This window comes from Antechinus flavipes, chromosome X (assembly GCF_016432865.1).
Source record: "Antechinus flavipes isolate AdamAnt ecotype Samford, QLD, Australia chromosome X, AdamAnt_v2, whole genome shotgun sequence".
In the NCBI taxonomy this organism is placed as follows: Eukaryota; Metazoa; Chordata; class Mammalia; order Dasyuromorphia; family Dasyuridae; genus Antechinus; species Antechinus flavipes.
In genome coordinates this window covers 65,993,869-66,014,072 of record NC_067404.1, presented here as the reverse complement: position 1 = coordinate 66,014,072, position 20,204 = coordinate 65,993,869, and the positions used below count along the sequence as shown (strand labels likewise).

Genomic DNA, 20,204 nt, shown 5'->3' with positions numbered 1-20,204 from the left:
CCGAAATGCAGTCAGGCCTGATATATCTCATTTTATTCTTACGGCATCTTGAGAGGGCAGCAGAAAAGGGAACAGATATGTTTATACCCATTTTACTGATGGGAAAATTATGGTCTTAAAAATTAAGTGACTTGCTTACTTGGTTGGTTAGTGGCTGATAGGTAACTAAAATCCTGGCCTCCTGACTATTTTTCTGGAACATCCCTGATTTTTTTTTGAGCGGGGGGGCGGGGGGAAGGGGCAGGGACTATGTCTATGATACTCCTCATATGGAAACACTTTAGATGCAAATACACAATTTTTCTGTACCTTACAGTCTTTTAGAGTCTCCTGTGGCTCTTAATAGAAGAAAGTCGGTGACTTGGTGGATAGTGCACTGGGCCTGGAGGTAGGAAGTCTCTTCTTCCTGAGGCCAAATGTGACTTCCAGACACTTCCTAGCTGTGTGGCCCTGGGCAAATCATTTCACCCTGTTTGCCTCAGTTTCCTCCTCTGTGACATGAACTGGAGAAGGAAATGGCAAGCTATTCCAGTGTCTTTGCCAAGAAAACCCCAAATGAAGGAAATGACTGATCAGTAACAACATGGCACTGAGTGGAACTTGTGCCAAGGCAGGATTTGAATCTGAGCGTTCACAAGTCAAAGACCAACACTTTCTCCACTCAATGTAGCATGCTGTTTCTCAGCTTTGTGGGGTCCTACCTCATCCAATACAATATCAGCAAATCTCGGGGAGAACTAAACAAAGACAATTTCATCTCAATGATCTAAGGTAAATAAGGGAGAATTACCCGGATTAGAAACTTACCCCACACAGAAGAATCTCCTTCAATCCAGCAAATCTAAGTATCTACTCTATCAATAGAGACAACAAATGACCCAGTTCCTGCTTTCCTGGAGCTTATATAGTCTTAGGTATCTTAAGGCATTTACATAGAAAAGGGCAAGAGAAAGAGTTGTGAGGAGAGGATATCTTTAAGGAGAAATCCCACAAAGGGCTTTTTAAGGCACTTTGAATAAGGATAGTACAGTTGGGGTCAGTTGTATCAAGGAAGGTTTCCCAGAGAGGTACAGCTTTACGCTATTAGCTTTAACCTTTCCTTGGAACTGAGCCTTGAAGGAAGAGGTTTCACAAAGGGGGAGAAGAAAAGGGTGTACTTTTGTAGTATGAAAGACATTGAAGTCAGGGAAGCTAACTTGAGTGATTTTGTTTGTGTCGTTATGGCCAGTACTGATACATGTAGTGAGGTCCCAATTAGTATGGATAATGACTCCTCACACATACTTCCAATCACACTATTTGAGCTTATAATAAGGCAACATATGGTCATTGGTTCCAGCCCAGTGGAAATATTCTGTGTAAATGTGGATAATGCTATAACTTCAGGGGGATTTGTTATTTGCACTAATCTGGACCTATGGGGTCCTTTCTGCTTGGAGACCTCTTAAATTACTTAGTATTAACAAATCCTAGGATCTTTGAATCTCAAAGGAGCCTGGACTTCACCTACTAATTAATAATAAATGTATTCAGTTCATCAAAGACAACAGAAAAAATGTTGATTAAATGTCTGCTGACAGATTTTTAACAAAAGAAAAATCCTTTACTAAAAGCTTTTTGATTTTTATCCTGTTGCCAACATGCTTGAGGAGCACAAGACAAGGTCAAATTATTAAAAAAAAAAAAAAGGCGTAGACACAGTTCCCTGTGAAACTGTTGATGAACAGCAATATCTTCTTATTTCAAAGGCTATTGCTGTTCTTTTGAAGGAGTTTCTACCACCATGATTTGGGTCCACAAAGGCGTCATGTCTTTGATGATGACAAATCCAAAGCCTTGGATGAATATAGAGGAGATTGATGATTGTCACTTTTTTAAGGAAAGAGAGGCTGTTTTCAGAGCAGATTACTAATTGGCTAGGATGGTAGGAAAATGTGGATGTTGAGCCAACATTTTGTGGCTGTATGGCAATGTGATGTCTTCTAAACAACATCATGAGGGGCGGCAGGGCATAGAGATTGGAGTCAGAAGTCCAATTCTATCTGACCAACATTTACATGCTTCCAATAGGCAAAACCAAAAGAGTACCTAGCTGCAAATAATTTTACTTGTCACTGCCCGTGAAGGTCCTACAAGATTATAGATTAGAAATGAATTACTGATCTGCATTGCGGAGGAGTGGGAGAGAATTCCCTACCTGAATGAAGTCAGAAGACCACAAAATGCAAAATAGTAATATCATAGAAACAAAGTTCACTTTTTAAAAAATAAATTAGGAATTGCCATTATACATAATGTTTTAGCTACCACAACTTAAAACTAAGATTTTGGGGGATACCTTGTAGGATCGTAGGAATATAGACATCTAGGCCCAGCAAGATCAAAGGACTTTACTTAAGGTCACGTGGTCAAAAAGTGGCCAGTGTAGAATTTCAGCATAGCTTCTCTGACTCACAGTCAAAATTCTTTTCCTTATGTTCACACCGGTCATTGACAGTTTCCCAGGAAAATCATCAGTTGAGTTAAGGGTTACAGTTAGCTCCACTATACCCTTTATGACCCTTTGATGATCTATGGTAAATTGGCTAACTTCTCACACCCATTATATCTGTCACTAAGGTCACCAAGTTTTACTGTAAGTTGTCCTTGTGTTGTCAAAGTAGTTTCAAAAGAAACAAGCAAACCAAAAAACTCCATATTTGCTATAAATCCTTATGTCATCCATGCAAAATGACACCACTTCAGTTGGTACAAATCATTTTATGCAGAGAGTAGGATAAGCTGATGTTCATGGTGAATGATGTAAAAAGAAATGACAAGAAGAAGCGTCTTGGGCTCTGGAGGGGTTTTTGCTTGAAGCATTAATCCCAAGATGCTGATTCAATCCCCTTAAGAAGTAGGATTTAAAGACACATTTGGCGTCATATGTTTCTAAGCTTTATGATTCTAGTTGATGCTAGATGAAATACTTTTAACAAATCCATACAACACAATCAATTACCATAATCATTAAATAGCAGTTATTTAGTACTTGACTGCACACAGTGTATGCAAAATGCCATGCAAGTAAATTAAGTAGTTATGGTCTTGTTTTCTAAAAACTTGTCTTCTAAAACTAATCAGTAAGATGCAGTCTTTGGAGTATGCGAGATGTTTTTTGGTGTATCCTATTAGGAGAAATTCCTCATTCTATTAAGTGCACATTGGGGTTAGTGAATTGGCTTTCAGGAACAATAGTCACATCCTGAGGGAAAGATGCCATATTGAGAACTTTTTTTTTTTTATGCAGAGACCTGTCATTTGAACATTTAGAATTAGTGTTGCACAACTTATAATTACAGATTTTTAACTATTTCCTAATATGCGTTTAGTAGAATAATAACCCAAGTTGTGTTGTAAAAGTAGAAATCAATATGATTCGTGTCTGATTTGTAGGCATTTGATAAAATTACTGTGTAAGAAGTAAATAGGATTGCATAAAGCCTATATAAATAAAAAAAAAGATTCCAAATTCAGAAACTTTGTTGGGATTTTTTTCTTTTAGAATTCTGATGCAGAAGAAAATGTTTTTGAACAGTAGAAGAATCATACTGCTTACTTCCAGGTATGCTATAGAGTTGTATGTTCTCTTCCATCCTTCCCTCTTCCTTCATGTATCAGCTTTATTGTGGTTGAACGTCGGTTTTGAGTCTTGAGCTAAAACTAGTCTAAACTCTTAATAGAAAAATGACCAAAGCTCCACACTGAAAAGGAACAGGAAAGTAAGTAAGATTGCTTTGGGGGGAGTAAGCAACACCTTTTGGGACCCTCAAACTTTTCTCTATCCATATTCTTCTGGTCACATATTCTTATTTGCCATCATCTTCAATAATGACTCCCGTAGTCATTGGAGTCACCAGTTCACCAACCGCAGTAGACAGGTTTTGCATGAGCAAGCTACAAAACATTACAAATGGGAGATTTAGATCGATACACATATGTATATGTCTATATGTGCACATTCATGCATATAGACATGCCGGTGTGTGTATCTACACATATATAATTTGGGAAAGCAAGTATAGAAAATGTCATTAGAGATATCTCTGCTGTAAGAATGAAAGAGAAGTCATGGACAGCCCACAAATTCTCTTGGTATCTGCACAGTGTCATAAGACTGCTCCACGCCTTGTGGAGCATTTATAAGAAGACTTAGACAGGAGTTACATAGGATGGCAGGGAATAGATGGATTGCAGTCTCCATCATCGTGACTACCTATGTCAAGGAGATCACAGATATATCAAAATAAATAATTTATGGAGCCAATGAGTGGGCTTTGTGAATTTCAGAGTGAATTGAGTAGGTAGATGTCACTTTTTCCATTATCTGAAATTACTACAATGCCTGTTTCTTATGCCTGTGTTCATGATTATTCAAGTTCCTTGAACGTAGTGTTATCATGAATTGAAGCAGGATGAGTTTTTGCTCATCGCTATTGAATTATTTTAATTCTCCTTCATCTCCCCTACTCTCCCTGTCTCCCCTATAAAATATAGCCTCTTACCGTTACCTGTAGGATTCTGGAAAGTGACATTTTATTTCCTCTGTAAGTCAGTCAGTGATGGGCTGGCCAGTATTTAAGTAGGCTCTTCAGGGAAAAAATGCACACCAGCATATTTTTAAGCTTCGTCTTTATACTTAACATTTCCTCCATTACTTCCTTAAGTATGGACAATCTAAAAAATAATAAATGGAGCCCTGACTTGTAGTGTTGCCTGAGTTGCACTGTTTAAATGTTCATTTATTTAATGAACAGCTCTCATGAGTCGATACAAGGTGGAACCACAGGCTTGTGAAGCCATGCCAGAGGCTCAAAGTAGCTCTGGAGCCCCTCCCAATGAGTTTAATTGTATTAATTAGCCCAGAGGATACATTTAGTTTAAAGTGAAGACAATTAGATACCATAATAAAATAACAGAACATTCCCCACCCCCACTCCCATTGTTCTAGCATTCACTCTCACACTGACCAAAGATGCAAATCCAATAAATGATTCTAAATCAGACTGAATCCAAGCTTTTTCAGCTCTATTTTATTATGTGGTGCATTCTATGTAAGAATGCCTTGACATAGCTCCATGATTTGGAACTGCTTTTGTCCTATTAGAATTCACCATATAGTCATGACATTTTAAAATTATAAAGAAATTCTTCTTTGTCCTTGACTCTCTTGACACTGCCAGTCAAAACTCTCCATCCCTGTAGGCATTTCTTATGAGCATTTCAGATTCAGAATCATTTATAATGAGTAAATCAAACAATCTCCTAACATGTTAATAGCCTTAATTTCCTTCTTATCCTCAAGGTCTGAAATTTGATTGCTGTGTTGAGAATATAAAAATGAATATTATAAATTGGAAGCTGTCAGCTCTGGTCAGAGGGGAAAAAGCCTGGCGAGTATAAGAAACTAAGGATGGCGCATTTAATGGAGGACTTTGGGATATTGTTCATGGTAAGAATCACTTCATATTTGGAATCCCTGTCACGCTCAAGAGAACAGTCAGATTTCAATGATAGGGCTACAATATAGAATATGATACATATTTTCTCAGCTATTTAAAGGAGCCATTCCATTGATGGAAACAGGTAAACTTAAATGGTCCAGTCAAAAAACGCCCATGGTAGGTAGCGGAACAGGCATCACAAACGGAAAGGGAAACGGCCATGAGTCAAAAATAGATCTTGTGAAGTTTTGCTCTCAGGATATCTCCTTCCCCACCCCACCCCCCCACTTCACTAACGGTAATTGATTGTTTTGCCATGGTTTTTGAGCTTCCTGCAAAGTGGGCTCAAAGCTATTTATCGCCTGACTTGAGATTCACATTTGTTGGGCATGTGTCCTCATCTCTCTTCGAAAAGAAAATTGTTCAAGGTAAGGGAATGCGGAATCATGCTTCTGCTGGGTTTAGATTATAAATACAGACTGGACTTTTAATGACCGGATTTCTCGGATTCTGAGGTGAGAATAACTCCCTGTCTTAAGAATCCGAACCTAAATAACTTCAGGCAAATCCAGCTAAAGCGTAATTGAATATACCTTAGGAATGAAGTATGTTCCGAGGAAAAAAGGAAAAGAGAAAAGATGAATCTATATTGTCTTAGAAACTACAAAAAAATTGAAAAGTGATATTTTTATGCCTTTTATAACCATAAACACACACTATAAAGTCCTGGCAGTCCAGATAATATGTAATATATTAGTTATGATGGTGTGGGTACATTTGATGGTCTCCTTTTGGTTTTAGAGGACATAGATATGCTAATCAAGTATGGGAGAAATTAAAGAAATCATTTGCTGCATTTGATGATTAGAAGCAACTGATGATCTTTATTCTAGGATTTTTAGGCTTGAAATACATGATTGGGTCCCAGTGGGGTTTGGGGATTTTGTTTCATTTGCTTTTGTCTATATAATCTTAGTTGACTAGGTAATTTCCATTTCTTGTCTTCCTTTTTGAGAAGAAAAATGAAATCTATTAAATGCAAAACCATGCTGAAAGAACTCATCATGGTTTTTATTTACTGGTTTCTTCAGAAGAAGAAAAAAAAGAAAAAAAAGCCTTTTTTCATTTTCTTTTTGTTGTAAACCTGTATTTAATCCTATCCTATTCACATTCTCCATGTATACTCTTCTAGATAAGATAAAATAAAAGATAAGTTGCTTTCAGATTGTGGGGAAATAACCCAAATAAATCTTAATTTATAGGATTTTACTTTATAATGGAGCAAGATTGGAAGCTCTATTATAGGTGAAGGAATCCTGGATTTTAAGTCCTGATACCTGGGTTTTAATTTTAGCTCTGAATTCAATCTGAATCCATGAGAATAGATAAGATGAAGAAAAGAGAAGGCCCAGGACACAGCCTGAGTTAGGAGACAGTTTGGAGGATAATTCAGCAGTGTTGAGAAGTAGAAACCAGGACAAATCATAGTCCTAAAAACCTAGGTAAGAGGAACTCATCCACAATGTCACATGTTACTGAAATTTCAAGAAGGATGAAGATTGAGAAAAGGCCATCAGATTAGCAAATCATTAGCACCCTTGGAGAGAGCAATTTCTTTCAGGTGGTGGGACCAGTAGGCAAATTCTAATGGATTTAGAGGGTGAGAGGAGAGAAAATATAAGCACTGAAGATAGATGATTTTTTGCTAGGGGTTTGGCTGTGAAAAGGAGGAAAGATATAGCATGATAACCTAAGTGGTTGATAAGGTCAAGGAAAGAATTGTTATAACTGGAAAGACCTAGAATTGTTTGTAGGAATCAGGGAAGGAGCCAGTAAATGGCTGTTAATAGGTTTTCTTCTTTTGAGAAACGATTTCTTTTTATCTTTTGACCCAGTGGGTTCCATATAGACGAAAGACCTTTAAAAAAAATAAAAATTATGTTTAATAAATGGGGGAAATAGAAATACAAAAACAAAGAAACATTGCAGCTATCAGATGGCTCCTGTTCTTGAATTTGTGTCATTTCTCTCCGTATTTTATGTGTCCTATTTTTGTCAGTTTTTTGATGCATAGATTTTTTCCCATTTGACAATTTCCCTTTGTATCTTAGCAGCATTGATTTTATTTGTGCAAAAGCTTTTCAATGTCTTATAAAAAAAAGTCATCTAGTTTATTTTGCAGGATCACCTCTATTGTTTGTTAAGAATTTTCCCCACAGCCATAGTAGCAAGAGACACTTCCTTCCATTTTATTATTTTTCTTAATGTAATCTTCTAAGTAAATACCAGAGGCTTTCTATTATCTCAAAGAATCAGATGTTGAGTCCTTTATCATTAAAGCTCTCTCTAACCTGGGCACTTTTCTAAAACTTTTTCAGTTTGTCCAGCTAGGTGGCCCAGTGCAACCTGGAATCAGGAAGACCTGAATTCAAATGTGACCTCAGATGCTTGCTAGATATGTAACCCTAAACTTCTACTTGCCTCAGTTTTCTCATCTGTAAAATGAGAATAGAATAGCACCCACCTCTCAGGATTATTGTAAGGACTAAATGACCTTATAGCTAAAAGGCTTTTAGCAGTACCTGGCAGGTAACAAAAGCTATATAAATGTTAGCTGTTACTATTGTGGATTCTCTTTCCCTTCACACTATTTATGTTCTATCCATACTGTGCTACTTCTCACACGTGGCACTGTACCTCTTGCCTCCAAGGTTTTGAACTGATTGTCCTGCATACTTTGGGTGTTCTTCTCCCTCACTTGCATCTCTTAGAATCCGTCTCTTTTAAGACACAACTCAATTTAGAATGTTTGTGGGATATCCAGTTCAAGATGTCTAGGAGACAATTGGAGATATAAGACTAGAAGTCAGCAGAAGCTAATTTTATTTTAATGTTTGATTTAATGTAAATAATCTCATCTCCACATTGTTATAATTTTTTTTGGAGAGTTTCTTTTAGGTTTGTTTGATTTCTTTTTTGGACATTGGGTTAGTGAAATTCTCTATTTCTTATTATGTTAATCTGGATGTTTTGTGATTTTGTAAGTGCTTGTTCATCTCATGTTTTAATGGCATGTAATGAAGCAAAATGAATGCTAATAATTTCTTTAAAAAAAAGACTCAGCTCAAGCACTTCTACTATCAGAAGAATTTACCTTTTCAGTTCTCTCGGTTGCTAGTACCTTTCCTTCTAAAGTTATTTTCCATCTACTCTGTATTTGCCTTGTACTGATGCGCGCGCACGCGTGTATATGTGTGTGTGTGTGTGTGTGTGTGTGTGTATGTGTGTATGTTCTTCCCCCATTGGAATGGTAACTCCTTGCAAGCAGGGAATGATTTTATTTTTTCTTTTCTTTGTATCCCTAACACTTATCATGGTGCCTCACATAGTAAGCACTTAATGATTGTTTATTCAGTGATTGCGCTTTTAAATTTAGGTGATGTATCTCTTTGGAAGTCAATGAGATACAGCATTTAAGATGGCTGGAATAAACCGATTTTGGAGCAAACTGCTTTCCATATTTCCTTGTACTTCTTTTTAAACAAGAAACCTTTATGTAGTATGCTTTCTTGTTTTATCAAGTACTGACTTATTGTGTTCATTTTTTTGTTTAGTTGTAATATTCTGGTTTCCTTTCTGGAGGTCTTTGGACCAGCCTTCTTTTCAGCAGAGTAATCACCATGAGAATAGCCAGGTGTTAAAGTCCAAAAGTCTTTATTGTCTCCTTCACAGTCTGTCTCCTTGCCTAGGGCTTGGCTGGCTTTCTGGAGGCCCTTCAGATGAGCCTTGGTCTCAGTGGGAGAAGCAGGAGGACCAGCCAGCCACCACAAAAGTGAGAGATGGAACGAATGTCTCTGGCTAAGTTTGTCCCAGCTTATATACTCTAATTCCATCATAGTAGGTGTGAATCCTGTAGAACTATATTAAGTACTAAGTACATGTGCTGAACTAGAGTATTAATCACCACGCTAAACTAGATAACCATTGTCTTATCAATTCCACTGACTTAACACTTTGTTGTAAGAATTTCTCCAGAATTCTGGCCCATTACAGTTAGTCTGTTCTAATAATCTATTTTTCTAACCAAAACCAAATGGCTTTTTATCAGCTATCACTTCATGTTATAGTGTGGGGTCTGGAAATACTGTTCCCCCTTTGTTTCTAATACTTACATTATTTCCTTTGAAATTTTAGAGCTTTTTTTTCTCCAAATGAATGTTGTTCCTGTTGTGCCTAGTTCTGTAACCTCTACTAATCCGATTGGTCTTATTGCCTGCTGGATCCTCATTTCTAGTATGTTTGAAAGAGTATGTTTTCACATGTCTATTCATTCTCATGTTGGCAGTGAACTCCTAGTTAATGACAGTATATGGGGAATGACAATTAGCAAATTTAATACTTGTCCTGAGTCATCTCTATTCTAACAGATCTTCTCAGATCCTTGGTCATTTTTGTGAATCATTAATAAAATTCCTTTTCTTGAGTTTTTTCAAGTATGAGGAGGGAATTCCAAAGATATAGCAAAGTACCACCAGTCTTTGCCTTCCTTTTCATAATTTTAAAAAACTTATTGTGAATGATCTCCATAGCAATCAAGTCTGTCCTTGATGAAAACATGAATGGGGAACAGGGAGGCACTTAGTAATTTTTTTCCACTGTATTACACATATATAATCACACAACTGATTAAAAGGAACAAAAATGCCAAGAGTCAATTGCGATCATTGTTCCTTGAATTACCAAAAAAAAAAAAAAAAGCAAGAGGGCATTTAATTCAATAGAGCAGGATAATCTTAAAGGCTCTTCTCTAGTGGAGTCTCTTGTATACATTAAGACTCTAAAAGATTCAGTGGTGATCACAGCCTCAGAGAACTTTATTAAATGACTTGATTATTAACAAGTAAGATAGAAAACAGAGATGTAAATTTCCAGAGGTGTCATAAAGAATGTTGGGTTTAAGGTACAAAAAGAAAAGATTCACTATAGAGGGTAAGATGTTCCTATTGGTTTATGACATTGTAGTGAGCCTATCTAGCTCCCAGACATTCTAGGACTATCTTGGTGAGGTCCATAAACATTCAAATGAAAATGGCTTAATAATCCATATGGGGAAAACTAGATGGATGAAAAATGTGTGCTCTCAAGACTGTGACATGAGGTTGAATTCAATTAGTGCTTTGATGTGTATTATCTGGGGTAGGCATTGCAGATGGCCAGTGAATTGAGCCCAGAATTGAATAGATGCTAGAAAGTGAGTTAGAGCAAGGCTTCTTAATTTTTTTTTCCATTTGTGACCCCTTTTTACCTGAGAAATGTTTATGTAACTCTGAGTATAGGTATATAATATTCAAATCATACGTTTTTTTACTGTAAATCATAATTTTGAAATCTGTTTAATTATGACAACCCATATGGGGTTGCAGACCACACTTTAAGAAGCTGGGGGTTACAGAGACAGGACTGTGGGAACTGAGTGTAGTTCACAACACAGCATTTTCACTCTTTTTGTTATTGTTTGCTTGTATTTTATTTCTTTCTCATTTTTTCCTGTTTTATTTGATTTTTCTTACGCAACAAGATAATTGTATAAATATGTATGCATATATTGGATTTAACATATATTTCTACCATTTATAACATATATTGGATTACTTGCATGTAGCGGAGGGCATGGGGGGAAGTGGAGGGAAAATTGGTACACAAGGTTTTGCAAGGGTTAATGTTGAAAAATCATCCATGCATAGGTTTTGAAAATAAAAAGCTTTAATTTAAAAAAAGAAGCTGCAGGTTAGATTACATAGGGGAAATCATGTGATATGGTTAACAATCTCAAGGGATGCCCCAGCACAAATAGCCATCTTTTAAACGTAAATGTCATCACAGTACTTTTGTATGGCTGGATCCCAGCTTTGCCATACAATAATTTCAACAACCACAATGAAAAGAAATACAGTAATTTCCAGGTGATCAGAGGTAGAGAAGATTCAATGGAAAGATGCATTGTAGGTGAGAGGTGTAACATGTTTCCATTTTTGAACTATGTTTATGAAGTAGCAGAAGAGATATCATAGAGGAAGATTGATATCAGGAAAACAGGTGGACCGATCCAGTCATTTAGTAAAGGTCACTGGTACACGCCAAGTGTTATAAGAGCTCAAAGATGACTTCCAATATATGAGGTGGATTCTCTGTGGTGAATATATGGAAAAAATGAACATATTCTTTATAGGATTAGAAGATATGAGTGACTGTACCAATGTAAGGAATATCTGCGTCACAGAGTTCCCAAATTCACCGAATAACCAAAAAGTTGAAATTGTATTTTTAAATTTTCATCTAGAGGTCGAGCTCAGTCACTTGTTTTCACAGACTGATGGTTCTTAGATCTAGCCTATTACTTGGGGATAATAAATAATTATCTTCTGCTTCTCCAAATAAGAAACAAGCTATTAAAAAAATTTTTTAAAAACTATTGGTAGTTATTCCCTATTTATGACTATCTTATGTTAATGTGTTCTTTGTACAATTTTAGAAATCTTTATCATAGGGCACTAGATATTAAAAGGTATATCTTTTTTTCTATTTTGAGGCTTATACAGTACAAAGTTCAAGTAGATTTAGCTTACCCCAAACTTTTCTTGTGTAAAGATATCAGCAGAATGATTCCTTCTCCAAGAAACTTCGTTTCCCTTAGAAATATATAGAGGCTAACTACTAGATTCTTTTTTATGATTTTGATTCTCTGATTCCATTACTTTTGATTGGACTGTTGACCTCCATTTCCCTCACCATGGTACAGGAAAGCATATTTTATCTCATGCCATGTTGTGCTGGAAAGAATTATGACATGTGTCACCACTATATTAAGAAACTATATCACAAATCCTCATCTTGCTGAAAACTCAGGTGCCCATTATATGGAACAAGGAAGAAGATGAGACTAGATAATTTAAGGGATTGGTAATAGGTTCTAGCAGGTCTGCTGTGAGAGCTCAAATCATTCTCCACAAAAGGGATTCTTTGGACTCATTCTCATTTTGAGTGCTTAGTAATACACACAAACTTCATAAGCCCCTTCTAGTGGTTACCCCAAGAGATAAAACTCAATCACCCAACATGATATCCAAACTTTCTTTTAGTTTTGGACAGTGTCTTTCTGAGGGCAGCTAGTTGGCCCTGCTGTGTAGAGAGTACCAGCCATGGGTTCAGGAAGACTCATCTTCCTGAGCTCAAACCAAGCCTCAGATATTTATTAGCTTGTGCACAAGTCAGTTGATCCTGTTTGCCTCAGTAAAATGAATTGGAGAGGGGAATGGCAAATTGCAAACCACTCTGGGGACTTAGCCAAGAAACTCCAAATGGGGTCGTAAAGAGTAGGATACAACTGAAAATGACTGAACAACAGCAACGGTGCTTTTTAGCAACTGTGACGAGAATGAATCGTGTACCTAGGGAAAAAAAGAAACTTTAAAAAACTTGGTTATTACACGTTTTTGCAAGTATTTCACTCCCACGAGAATGGGTTCCTTAATAAAATCATGTCTTTTTAAGTACCTTGTGTAAGAGAAAAAATATTTCTAATAATGCCAGTGAATGTGTTAACTTCAAATAGGATCATAGTATTAGGGATATGCTTCAGTCATCCTTTCCCTCCCTCCAAAGCTAGTTGGTTACATCTGTAGGTAGTGCAAAAGTAATGCCACCATTACCAAAATGATTTGCTTATTGGACAGCAAACACCCAAATATCAGCATATTTTGGTTTCATTTAAACAGATGAAATATAAATAATATATACATATTAGAACCCCATTAAAATACAGTTTCATAGGGGTTCAGAAATATCAAGAGTCAAATCACAAACATAAAACTTCCCCAGATAATTATCTACAAAAATTTAATTTTAATGTAATATTTTTAACTCTGTCCTCAAAAATTTGCCCAATGAAAAGAGTATGCTGAATTTGCTGTCATCAAAACTTTTTGCTGGCTCTGGCATTCTGGCTCTGTTCCAATGAATACAACTGCAGTTATTTCTAAGAAATATTGGAATAAGGAAACCATCTGTAATCTTTCCTTCCGAGAATCTGCTCACCTAGTGGTTCCATTGTTAGGCGAAACTGTCCTCCAACTTTTAATTATAAAACTTAACCATTAGAAGAAAAGAAATTCAAATTCCTTGCGTTGTCTTTCTTTAATGAGGTTACAGAAAGGAAGTCAGGCTGGAATAGTATCATTATGTGTCAGTTCTTTAGAGAGGAAATGTTGCCAAGCACAAAAGTCATTCTGAGAGCTGGTACGTCAGAGAGACTTTCAGATTCAGCTTCTCCTATAATAAGAAATCTAGTGGTCTTGACATTGTATTCATATAGTCATAGTGCATGAAAACATTGACCTCCACCTGTAGTAGTGAGGAAAATAAACTTCATATAACTCATGTACAAAAAGTCCCTAAGAAACAGCTCTGAGGGTAAATTTGCAATTTTTCAGAAAATTTCTCGTTTAATTGCAGAACTTTTTTAGGATACAGAAAATGACTTCATTGAAATAATTTAAATATTTTTAGTTTCATGAAGGTGGGAGTTATTTTATAGGAAAACTTAAAAATTAATTATGGCTTAGTTAGAAGAGACATTTGTCACTTTCAAGAGAAGTCCTTTGCAATGGTAAGCTAAAAGGAAAATGAGAGATTAACTCCTTAGAATTGGGTTGTGTTTTGCTTTTTTAATGCAATCAAGGATAAGATGATGACTATTTTTATCCCAGAACAAAAGTAAAACTATAGATGATCTCTCTGGTCCTCAAAGTAGAACATGTCCGAAATACCTGTCATTTCTGGTTTTGTACCATAAATGTATTTATTTGAGAGTTGCATCGGTTAAAACTGTTTTGACTTAGGCAAACAAAAATAAGATATAAATGAGAATTTGGGTTTAGTTCTCCTAAGGAAAAAACCTCCCATCCCCTTTTTTCAACTAACTGGAATTTTTCAAATAAGATAGCTCTTCTCCCTAGTTATATCTATCATTGCTTCATTCTTCTGTTTCACTTTGCATTTAAAGATACAAGCTGTTTTGTTATGAAAATTGACCATGGCACAATTTGCTATGTGTGTTTTTATGGTGAATTCTTTAAAAACTTTGGAAACGAAATCTTTACAAAAAACAAAATCTAGGAATGCGTGATGATTTCTAATGTATATTTATTATTTCCCTCCAAAATATGTCTATCAAAAGGTATTGCTTATTAAATTTGCATGTGACATAGCTGGAGCAGCAAATAACATCCTAGATGGCAGACTTAGTGTCCAGAAAGAATTTGACAAGCTAGAACTTTGGGCTAAATCTAATAAGAAATTCATTAGTAGGGGTCAATAGAAAATCTGTCATTTGACTTAAAAAAAAACAACACATCATGAGTGCAATATGCCAAAGATATGGTTTAGACAACAATTCATTTGAAAAAGATTTTGAGTTTAATGGGCTTTCAAGCCCAATATATGTCAGAAGAAAGCTAATGCAATTATAGGCTGCAATAAGTGATTTTTAGCATGCAGGGATAAAGAGGTGATAATCTCTTCATTCTCTACCCTGATCATTCTTTTTTTCCTGTATGTTGTATATATTAAGCTTGTGGGTCTATTAAAACTCATCATGTTCAGTTGTGGTTGTAGGTACCACATTTGTAGGAAGTCATCGATAAGCTGGAGACTCAGGAGATGGATGATCAGAATGGTGCAGGATATGCAGATCAGTGAAGGAACTAGCTCAGCTTAGATAAAGAAAAAAACACTGGGGTTGGTGTAATTACTGCCGGGTAGAAAAGACAATTCAATTTGTCCTTCTTGGTCCAGAGGGCAGAACTTTCAGTGTAATAGACTGTTCCAAGTTTGAATGAGCCACTGTGAGTTGTGAATTCTTCCTCACAAAAGGACTTTAAACAAAGATTGGTTGTGGAGATATTAGAGAAAAGGATCCTTATTCAGAGATTGGTTCTGTGATTCCATTAAATTAAAATCATAACTCATGAATAGTATTTACCACAAAAATAATTTTGGGATTTTCCTCTGAATAGTTTATTCCTAAAATTGGTTTAAAAGTATCACTGACTTATAAATATTGTATTCATCGAGTTCATCAAAGCAATTATTTTAACCCATTAACTTAACAGTCTATTTCATTTGATTACAGCTACAAAATATTGGCAAATGACGTTCCACTCTCATGATTCTGGGCCTCTTCAACAACAATAGTTTTTTTTTTTTTTTTTAATTTCATATGGCTCTCCTTCTTTGGTGAAATAAAAGCATTTTTTGAACTAGTCTATTTCAGAAGTCCCCATGTATGGACACAAGGATAATCCTATTAGTCACTAATGAAGCTCCTTTTACATACAACCTCTTCCAGTAGATTGTTCAAGTCGGTAAAGATTGAAGGATCAAGCCCTAAATTCAGCATTTCAATTAATATAGGATGTTTGATCATCATTTCTAATATACTACATTTCATCTAATTGAGACTTAATTAAGAAGTCCACTTAGCTGGGACATTTCCCAAGCAACTGAATTAATACTAATTAACAACAAAGATTGTTGTTTAATTGGGACAGTAATTCTGCTTAATTGGGATGGCTGTTGTTGATTAAATGGCACTCAAAAAGAAATAGCTAGCTTGGTTTGGTGCCTGACAGTACTTTTTCTCCCCTCTAAAGACCTCTACTCATGCAACAAATCAGTAGAATGAAGTTTTCCATGAGCCCAGCAAATAAACATGATTGAACTTGTGCACAATCATTCTCTTCCAGTGCAGCTCCTTGTGGGCTCAACTGTAGCAAAGAAAATGTTTCACAGCTCCCAAAAATTTGAGATGTCCTTTTGGGGGAAGGCAGGGGGTATCACATGACCTGGGAATGAGAGTTTACATGCATATGGCAACCAAAAAAAAACCCTGTCTTACATCCAACAAAATGTCTTTTAAAGCAGGCAATTCATTGGGAAGACATGATGGACAAGTTAAAAAAAAAAAACACTCGTGTCAAGTGTCATATAGTGGACTCTACATCCTACAGGAATTCCAAAAAATATGTGAATATTTTCTCTTGGACTTCATAGTCTTCCACAGAACATTTCATAAGGATTATTCTTCATTTTTGCCCTAAGGATTTCTTGAGTTTGGATTAGTAGTAATAAGATTGGTCAAGTGCGGTAACGTGGACTTACATATAGCAAAGTGATTTAGAAGAGTGTGTATGTGTAGGTTTTCCTTCTCCTTTTCCATCTCAATCTGCTTTCTAGATCATCTTGTATCTATCACACATTTTGATGTGTGAGTGTCCTCCAAAGTTCTGAGCTGGGACCTCTTCTCTTATATCCATATTTTGTTTGTCTTTCTCTGTCTCTCCCCCTCTCCCTGCCTTCCTCCTCATCTACTGTGCTTAATAATTCATATTAATTATCATCTCAACACAGTTGATTCCCAGAATTCAATATTTCTTGAACCAAATTCTCACTTGACTACCGCCAATTCGTCATTTCTACTTAATGATATGCAGACATCCCCAAGTCATTGTGTCCAAAACAGAAATCACTATCCTTCCCTTCAAAATTCTCCATATCCTAAACTTTTTTTTTTCTGTTGAGTGTGTCCCATCCTTCTGGCTCACAATCTTGGTGTTATTCTTGACTTTTCATTCTTCCTCAGCATGACCATCCATGTAGTTACTAAGTCTTAGAGATTCAAAATACAAAACACCTCTAGTTTACTTCCAAACTCAATTTAAGCCTTTCCTGATCCCCTTCCCCCAACTTATGGTGCTCTCCTCCCCCACTCCCCCACTCACTCACACACTCTCTCTCCCTACCTTTGTCCCCCCTCCCCAGTCCATGGATTTCTTTTAGATTTACTTAGTAGATAGGCATTTACTACCCATGATAGAATATAGGCTTCTCAGAGGCAAGAACTCTTTGGGGTTTTGTCTTTATATTTCCAGTACCTAGGATGAGGCCTGGCACACAGAATCCTCTTAAGAAATAAAAGTCTCTTGATTAATCTGTTGAGTAGTGAGATCTGATGACCAAAAAAAAATCAAGAGAAATTATCTTGAATTAAGAAAGGCGGTAATGCCCAGTAATAAGGAGGAGATTGTAAAGGGCCAAAACTCTTGAGTTAATGCACTGAGGATGGGACAACTGAGCACTTAGGGCTAACTACCCATGGGACAATACTCTGTTAGCATATGCTTGGAAAATGGCCCTTCCCACTATTCTGTGCTGGTTCAATCTTTTGGTGTATACAGAGAATTGTGGGAGGGATTAGAGGGTGGAGTAAGACTAGCCAGAGTCACTTTTTGGACAGGAGAAAGAGGAGAGGTTATGGAGATTCTGCGTCCATCCAATTCACTTCTACTCATAAAGACCAAGGACTTTCGCTTATCCTGACTCCAGCTGATTCTAAGGTATCCGGGGTGCTAACTTGGTCTTCACAGGAGATAGTCCAAGTGTTCTTTGCCCTAGTGAGAACACATTCATAGCATTTTGTTCAGTTCTGGGTGCTTCTGTTTTTAACATGCAGAACATCCAGGGGAAGGAGAACAGGATAGTGAGAGTCTTTAAGATTCTTCTATACCAAGATCAGTTCAGGTAACTGCCAATGTTTAGCCTGAAGAAGAAGAGGTTTAGGGAGGACAGCAGTCTTCGAGTATTTCAAGGGTTGTGTCTTGGAGGAGGTATATGGTGCTGTACTGGAGAGAATGCTGTGCCCGAAATTAGCACCACTCATATTCTTGAGTTTAAATCCAGCCTCAGACACTTATTAGCTCTGTGACCTTGGACAAATCACTTTAGCTCATTTGCCTCTGTTTCTTCATCTGTAAAATGAGCTGAAGAAGGAAACAACAAACTACTTAGGTATCCTTACCATGAAAACCCCCCAAATGGGGCCAGGAACAGTTGGATACCATTGAAAAACTAAGTTCTGGAAGAGGAAGTAGAATTTATCTGCTTAATTTTGGAGTGCTAAACTAGGAGAAGTGGAAAGGAAGGAGGATTTGTCGAGAGGCAAATTTCTTCTCCGTGAAAAAAAAGTTTTCTGACAACTAGAGCTATTCAAGAGTTCATTAACAGGTCACTGTCAATTTGGAAGGTGGTTTCTGTCATATTCCCTCAAGGGTCTGTTCTTTGCCCTATGCTGTACAACATCTTTACCAATGATTTAAATAAAGACACTGATGATATATTTATCAAGTTTGCAGATGACCCAGAGCTAAGAGGTCTAGTTAAGATGTAGAATAATGTAGTTAGATCCCAAAAGATCTTGGCTGGCTAGAATGTTGGGCTGAATATAATGTGATGAAATTTATTGGAGACAAATACAAAGTTTTACTCTTGCATTCGAGAAATGAACTTCACAGTTACTATAGGAGAGAAGTGTGGTTGGTTAGAAGTTTGAGCAAAACCTGGGGGTCTGAGCAGATTGAAAGTTCAATAGGAGTCACCAGTGCTCTTTGGCACTTGAAATCTTAGCCTTCATTAGAAGAGACATAACGTCCAGCAGTAAAAAGGTGATAGCCCTTCTGAACTCTGCCCTGCTCTTACTACACCTGCATTATTCTGTTACTTTCTGGAGGGCCCCATTTTAGGAGGAGAGTCTTTAATTGGAGATTATCTAGAGGAAAAGGACCACAAAGTGAAGAGCCCATCGTATTAGTATGTATCATTTGGAGGAACTGGGGTTGTTTAGCCTGGATAAATCTGTAGTAGTTACAGCTGTCCAAAACTAGACAAGGATGTCTCAAGAAGCAGTGAGTTCTTCCATTTTGGGAAAGGTTAAAACAGACATTGGGTAATGACTTCCTGGCTATAGTTTAGAAGAGATTCTTATACAGGTACATATTTGAATGGCTGCTGTGATGGTTTTCGTCCATGAGATGAGGGATGATGGAATAGATAAATAGAGCCCATGCGATAAGAGTGTCTCAAACTCCAAGAAGGAAGTTTCGATTTGATCTAATAGGTAAATGTACATGTAGGAGAGGAACATGATGAAAGTCATGTTTTAGGAATATAAGTTTCTGGCAGTGCCAAGAAGGATGGATTGGGGAGGGTTTAGGAAAAAGTGATAATGTCTTCAGATAAACAGAATCTGAGAACTGCAAGGGACCTCACTGGACCTTTAGCCTAACAAATACACTAAAGGCATTCCTTTTGTACCCAAAAATGGTCATTCAGCCTCTTCTTGAAGACCCCCAAGGAGGGTGATGTCACGATCCCTCAAGCTTCCCCTTTCACTTTTAAGTGGCTCTACCTGTTAGGATGTTTTTGCCCATGTTGGTTTCTTTGCAACTTTGACCCATTTCTGCTGGTTCTGTTTTCTGTGGACGTAAATTATTTTTCTTTCATATTCTTGAAGACAAATATCACACTCTGCTCCTTCCTCTAGCCCATCAACCTCCAGTTCCTTCTGCTGATTCTCATAAGTTTAGACTGAAGGTCCTTCATCTTGGTTATTCTCTCCTGGACACACTCCAGCTTTTTAGTGTCTTTCTTAAACTGGTTCCTGAGTAGGACTTAATTTTATACTCTACATGTGGTCTGACTTGAACAACATGTCCTTGCTATAGATTTCCAATCACTAAGGGTTATTCATAAGCCAAATTCTCTAATAACATCTTAATATAAGATGATGTAGTCACATAAAGAGTGCAACCCTTTTTTAAATCTGTCATT

The 20,204-nt window shown here is 36.8% G+C and overlaps 1 long non-coding RNA gene across 1 annotated transcript in view; it reads left to right on the top strand.

The window, feature by feature from the left end:
- Positions 1-3,542: 3,542 nt before the first annotated feature.
- The window catches only part of LOC127542899 (uncharacterized), a 40,933-nt gene continuing 24,271 nt past the window's right edge, over positions 3,543-20,204 (top strand). Inside the window, exons 1-2 of the long non-coding RNA XR_007948914.1 lie at positions 3,543-3,604; positions 5,345-5,491. This is a non-coding gene — a long non-coding RNA (uncharacterized LOC127542899). The remainder of the gene's footprint in view (positions 3,605-5,344; positions 5,492-20,204) is intronic.